The 5,000-nt window shown below is 44.9% G+C and overlaps 13 non-coding genes across 13 annotated transcripts in view; all 13 read right to left on the bottom strand.

The window, feature by feature from the left end:
- Positions 1-227: 227 nt before the first annotated feature.
- On the bottom strand, positions 228-299 carry trnap-agg (transfer RNA proline (anticodon AGG)). The gene has a single exon. It is a non-coding gene; the product is annotated as a tRNA-Pro (tRNA).
- A 561-nt stretch (positions 300-860) lies between these two features.
- On the bottom strand, positions 861-932 carry trnaq-uug (transfer RNA glutamine (anticodon UUG)). Its single transcript has one exon. It is a non-coding gene; the product is annotated as a tRNA-Gln (tRNA).
- Positions 933-1,029: 97 nt separating this feature from the next.
- trnap-ugg (transfer RNA proline (anticodon UGG)) lies at positions 1,030-1,101 on the bottom strand. The gene has a single exon. It is a non-coding gene; the product is annotated as a tRNA-Pro (tRNA).
- A 448-nt stretch (positions 1,102-1,549) lies between these two features.
- Positions 1,550-1,621, bottom strand: trnap-agg (transfer RNA proline (anticodon AGG)). Its single transcript has one exon. It is a non-coding gene; the product is annotated as a tRNA-Pro (tRNA).
- A 260-nt stretch (positions 1,622-1,881) lies between these two features.
- Positions 1,882-1,953, bottom strand: trnaq-uug (transfer RNA glutamine (anticodon UUG)). The gene has a single exon. It is a non-coding gene; the product is annotated as a tRNA-Gln (tRNA).
- Positions 1,954-2,050: 97 nt separating this feature from the next.
- On the bottom strand, positions 2,051-2,122 carry trnap-cgg (transfer RNA proline (anticodon CGG)). Its single transcript has one exon. It is a non-coding gene; the product is annotated as a tRNA-Pro (tRNA).
- Positions 2,123-2,683: 561 nt separating this feature from the next.
- trnaq-uug (transfer RNA glutamine (anticodon UUG)) lies at positions 2,684-2,755 on the bottom strand. The gene has a single exon. It is a non-coding gene; the product is annotated as a tRNA-Gln (tRNA).
- Positions 2,756-2,852: 97 nt separating this feature from the next.
- trnap-cgg (transfer RNA proline (anticodon CGG)) lies at positions 2,853-2,924 on the bottom strand. Its single transcript has one exon. It is a non-coding gene; the product is annotated as a tRNA-Pro (tRNA).
- A 561-nt stretch (positions 2,925-3,485) lies between these two features.
- On the bottom strand, positions 3,486-3,557 carry trnaq-uug (transfer RNA glutamine (anticodon UUG)). The gene has a single exon. It is a non-coding gene; the product is annotated as a tRNA-Gln (tRNA).
- A 72-nt stretch (positions 3,558-3,629) lies between these two features.
- Positions 3,630-3,701, bottom strand: trnap-cgg (transfer RNA proline (anticodon CGG)). The gene has a single exon. It is a non-coding gene; the product is annotated as a tRNA-Pro (tRNA).
- Positions 3,702-4,149: 448 nt separating this feature from the next.
- On the bottom strand, positions 4,150-4,221 carry trnap-agg (transfer RNA proline (anticodon AGG)). Its single transcript has one exon. It is a non-coding gene; the product is annotated as a tRNA-Pro (tRNA).
- A 561-nt stretch (positions 4,222-4,782) lies between these two features.
- Positions 4,783-4,854, bottom strand: trnaq-uug (transfer RNA glutamine (anticodon UUG)). The gene has a single exon. It is a non-coding gene; the product is annotated as a tRNA-Gln (tRNA).
- A 97-nt stretch (positions 4,855-4,951) lies between these two features.
- trnap-cgg (transfer RNA proline (anticodon CGG)) overlaps positions 4,952-5,000 on the bottom strand; it is a 72-nt gene continuing 23 nt past the window's right edge. Inside the window, exon 1 of the tRNA in view lies at positions 4,952-5,000. This exon is cut by the window's right edge and continues 23 nt beyond it. This is a non-coding gene — a tRNA (tRNA-Pro).

A 5,000-nucleotide genomic window follows, 5' to 3' on the forward strand; every position in this document is an offset into this window, starting at 1 on the left:
TCTGAAAAAGGCCTCTGTGTAAACCTCGACGCCCTCATAAAACATGCGAAAACTGTACGGGTTCACCTGGAATTTGAACATGAGTGAGAATCATTCTCCTAGAACAGCAAGCCACTGTGCAAAGAAGGTTTTTCGTGGCGATGCTATCTGCTGACAAACTGGAATTCTTCGAAAGAAGTTTTTATGAAAGCCATAATGCCGCCCTGTAAAACAAAGAACAACCACAAGGGCTTGTCCGGGATTTGAACCCGGGACCTCTCGCACCCTAAGCGAGAATCATACCCCTAGACCAACGAGCCAATGAAAATCAGGAACTTTACATGGCAACACTATCTGCTGACAAACCGCCATTCTCTGAAAAAGGCCTCTGTATAAACCTCGACGCCCTCATAAAACATGCGAGAACTGTACGGGCTCACCCGGAATCTGAACATGAGCGAGAATCATTCTCCTAGAACAGCAAGCCACTGTGCAAGGAAGGTTTTTCGTGGCAATACTATCTGCTGACAAACTGGAATTCTTCGAAAGAAGTTTTTATGAAAGCCATAATGCCGCCCTGTAAAACACAAGACAGTTGCAAGGGCTCATCCAGGATTTGAACCCGGGACCTCTCACACCCAAAGCGAAAACTCAAACCCTTAGACCAACGAGCCACTAAAACTTGAAGTTTTCACATGGAGTCAGTAGCAGAGCATGGTCATAAATCTTTATGTAACAATTGAGTCAGAACATACCTTCAAAATCGCAGCCCTAGACCAACAAGGTGAGTCACTCGTTTGCTTTTAAATTTTTGTTGTTGTTGTCCAGCTGCTTCAGTGAAGTAAATTGATCTCACCCGTTTCACAGATTTAAGAAGGAAGAGGTTCCACCGAGATTTGAACTCGGATCACTGGATTCAAAGTCCAGAGTGCTAACCATTACACCATGGAACCAAGACACTCATTAGAGGCTATCTAATGCTCGAAAACTGGCGTTGAAACAGGCCTTTGTGAAAGTCAAGCTGTCCCTCAAAACAAAAAACAACCGCAAGGGCTCGTCCGGGATTTGAACACGGGACCTCTCGCACCCAAAGCGAGAATCATACCCCTAGACCAACGAGCCAATGAAAATCAGGAACTTTACATGGCAACACTATCTGCTGACAAACCGGCACTCTCTGAAAAAGGCCTCTGTGTAAACCTCGACGCCCTCATAAAACATGCGACAACTGTACGGGCTCACCCGGAATTTGAACATGAGTGAGAATCATTCTCCTAGAACAGCAAGCCACTGAGCAAGGAAGGTTTTTCATGGTGATACAATCTGCTGACAAACTGGAATTCTCTGAAAAAGGCCTCTGTGTAAACCTCGACGCCCTCATAAAACATGCGAAAACTGTACGCGTTCACCCGGAATTTGAACATGAGTGAGAATCATTCTCCTAGAACAGCAAGCCACTGTGCAAAAAAGGTTTTTTGTGGCGATGCTATCTGCTGACAAACTGGAATTCTTCGAAAGAAGTTTTTATGAAAGCCATAATGCCGCCCTGTAAAACAAAAAACAACCACAAGGGCTCGTCCGGGATTTGAACCCGGGACCTCTCGCACCCTAAGCGAGAATCATACCCCTAGACCAACGAGCCAATGAAAATTAGGAACTTTACATGGCAACACTATCTGCTGACAAACCGGCACTCTCTGAAAAAGGCCTTTTCACATGGAGTCAGAAGCAGAGCATGGTTATAAATCTTTATGTAACAATTGAGTCAGAACATACCTTCAAAATCGCAGCCCTAGACCAACAAGGTGAGTCACTCGTTTGCTTTTAAATTTTTGTTGTTGTTGTCCAGCTGCTTCAGTGAAGTAAATTGATCTCACCCGTTTCACAGATTTAAGAAGGAAGAGGTTCCACCGAGATTTGAACTCGGATCACTGGATTCAAAGTCCAGAGTGCTAACCATTACACCATGGAACCAAGACACTCATTAGAGGCTATCTAATGCTCGGAAACTGGCGTTGAAACAGGCCTTTGTGAAAGTCAAGCTGTCCCTCAAAACAAAAAACAGCCGCAAGGGCTCGTCCAGGATTTGAACCCGGGACCTCTCGCACCCGAAGCGAGAATCATACCCCTAGACCAACGAGCCAATGAAAATCAGGAACTTTACATGGCAACACTATCTGCTGACAAACCGCCATTCTCTGAAAAAGGCCTCTGTGTAAACCTCGACGCCCTCATAAAACATGCGACAACTGTACGGGCTCACCCGGAATTTGAACATGAGCGAGAATCATTCTCCTAGAACAGCAAGCCACTGTGCAAGGAAGGTTTTTCGTTGCAATACTATCTGCTGACAAACTGGAATTCTTCGAAAGAAGTTTTTATGAAAGCCATAATGCCGCCCTGTAAAACACAAGACAGTTGCAAGGGCTCATTCAGGATTTGAACCCGGGACCTCTCACACCCAAAGCAAAAACTCAAACCCTTAGACCAACGAGCCACTAAAACTTGAAGTTTTCACATGGAGTCAGAAGCAGAGCATGGTCATAAATCTTTATGTAACAATTGAGTCAGAACATAACTTCAAAATCGCAGCCCTAGACCAACAAGGTGAGTCACTCGTTTGCTTTTAAATTTTTGTTGTTGTTGTCCAGCTGCTTCAGTGAAGTAAATTGATCTCACCCGTTTCACAGATTTAAGAAGGAAGAGGTTCCACCGAGATTTGAACTCGGATCACTGGATTCAAAGTCCAGAGTGCTAACCATTACACCATGGAACCAAGACGCTCAACAAAGGCTATCTAATGGTCGGAAACTGGCGTTGAAACAGGCCTCTGTGAATGTCAAGCTGTCCCTCAAAACAAAAAACAACCGCAAGGGCTCGTCCGGGATTTGAACACGGGACCTCTCGCACCCGAAGCGAGAATCATACCCCTAGACCAGCGAGCCAATGAAAATCAGGAACTTTACATGGCAACACTATCTGCTGACAAACCGTCATTCTCTGAAAAAGGCCTCTGTGTAAACCTCGACGCCCTCATAAAACATGCGACAACTGTACGGGCTCACCCGGAATTTGAACATGAGCGAGAATCATTCTCCTAGAACAGCAAGCCACTGTGCAAAGAAGGTTTTTCGTTGCAATACTATCTGCTGACAAACTGGAATTCTTCGAAAGAAGTTTTTATGAAAGCCATAATGCCGCCCTGTAAAACATAAGACAGTTGCAAGGGCTCATTCAGGATTTGAACCCGGGACCTCTCACACCCAAAGCGAAAACTCAAACCCTTAGACCAACGAGCCACTAAAACTTGAAGTTTTCACATGGAGTCAGAAGCAGAGCATGGTCATAAATCTTTATGTAACAATTGAGTCAGAACATACCTTCAAAATCGCAGCCCTAGACCAACAAGGTGAGTCACTCGTTAGCTTTTAAATTTTTGTTGTTGTTGTCCAGCTGCTTCAGTGAAGTAAATTGATCTCACCCGTTTCACAGATTTAAGAAGTAAGAGGTTCCACCGAGATTTGAACTCGGATCACTGGATTCAAAGTCCAGAGTGCTAACCATTACACCATGGAACCAAGACGCTCAATAAAGGCTATCTAATGCTCTGTGAATGTCAAGCTGTCCTTCAAAACAAAAAACTACTGCAAGGGCTCGTCCGGGATTTGAACCCGGGACCTCTCACACCCGAAGCGAGAATCATACCCCTAGACCAACGAGCCAATGAAAATCAGGAACTTTACATGGCAACACTATCTGCTGACAAACCGGCACTCTCTGAAAAAGGCCTCTGTGTAAACCTCGACGCCCTCATAAAACATGCGAAAACTGTACGGGTTCACCCGGAATTTGAACATGAGTGAGAATCATTCTCCTAGAACAGCAAGCCACTGTGCAAGGAAGGTTTTTCATGGTGATACAATCTGCTGACAAACTGGAATTCTCTGAAAAAGGCCTCTGTGTAAACTTCGACGCCCTCATAAAACATGCGAAAACTGTACGGGTTCACCCGGAATTTGAACATGAGTGAGAATCATTCTCCTAGAACAGCAAGCCACTGTGCAAAGACGGTTTTTCGTGGCGATGCTATCTGCTGACAAACTGGAATTCTTCGAAAGAAGTTTTTATGAAAGCCATAATGCCGCCCTGTAAAACAAAAAACAACCACAAGGGCTCGTCCGGGATTTGAACCCGGGACCTCTCGCACCCTAAGCGAGAATCATACCCCTAGACCAACGAGCCAATGAAAATCAGGAACTTTACATGGCAACACTATCTGCTGACAAACCGCCATTCTCTGAAAAAGGCCTCTGTGTAAACCTCGACGCCCTCAAAAAACATGCGAAAACTGTACGGGCTCACCCGGAATTTGAACATAAGCGAGAATCATTCTCCTAGAACAGCAAGCCACTGTGCAAGTAAGGTTTTTCGTGGCAATACTATCTGCTGACAAACTGGAATTCTTCGAAAGAAGTTTTTATGTAAGCCATAATGCCGCCCTGTAAAACACAAGACAGTTGCAAGGGCTCATCCAGGATTTGAACCCGGGACCTCTCACACCCAAAGCGAAAACTCAAACCCTTAGACCAACGTGCCACTTAAACTTGAAGTTTTCACATGGAGTCAGAAGCAGAGCATGGTCATAAATCTTTATGTAACAATTGAGTCAGAACATACCTTCAAAATCGCAGCCCTAGACCAACAAGGTGAGTCACTCGTTAGCTTTTAAATTTTTGTTGTTGTTGTCCAGCTGCTTCAGTGAAGTAAATTGATCTCACCCGTTTCACAGATTTAAGAAGTAAGAGGTTCCACCGAGATTTGAACTCGGATCACTGGATTCAAAGTCCAGAGTGCTAACCATTACACCATGGAACCAAGACGCTCAATAAAGGCTATCTAATGGTCAGAAACTGGCGTTGAAACAGGCCTCTGTGAATGTCAAGCTGTCCTTCAAAACGAAAAACAACTGCAAGGGCTCGTCCGGGATTTGAACCCGTGACCTCTCACACCCGAAGCGAGAA

The sequence above is a fragment of the Danio aesculapii genome, chromosome 9 (assembly GCF_903798145.1).
Source record: "Danio aesculapii chromosome 9, fDanAes4.1, whole genome shotgun sequence".
Lineage (NCBI taxonomy): Eukaryota > Metazoa > Chordata > Actinopteri > Cypriniformes > Danionidae > Danio > Danio aesculapii.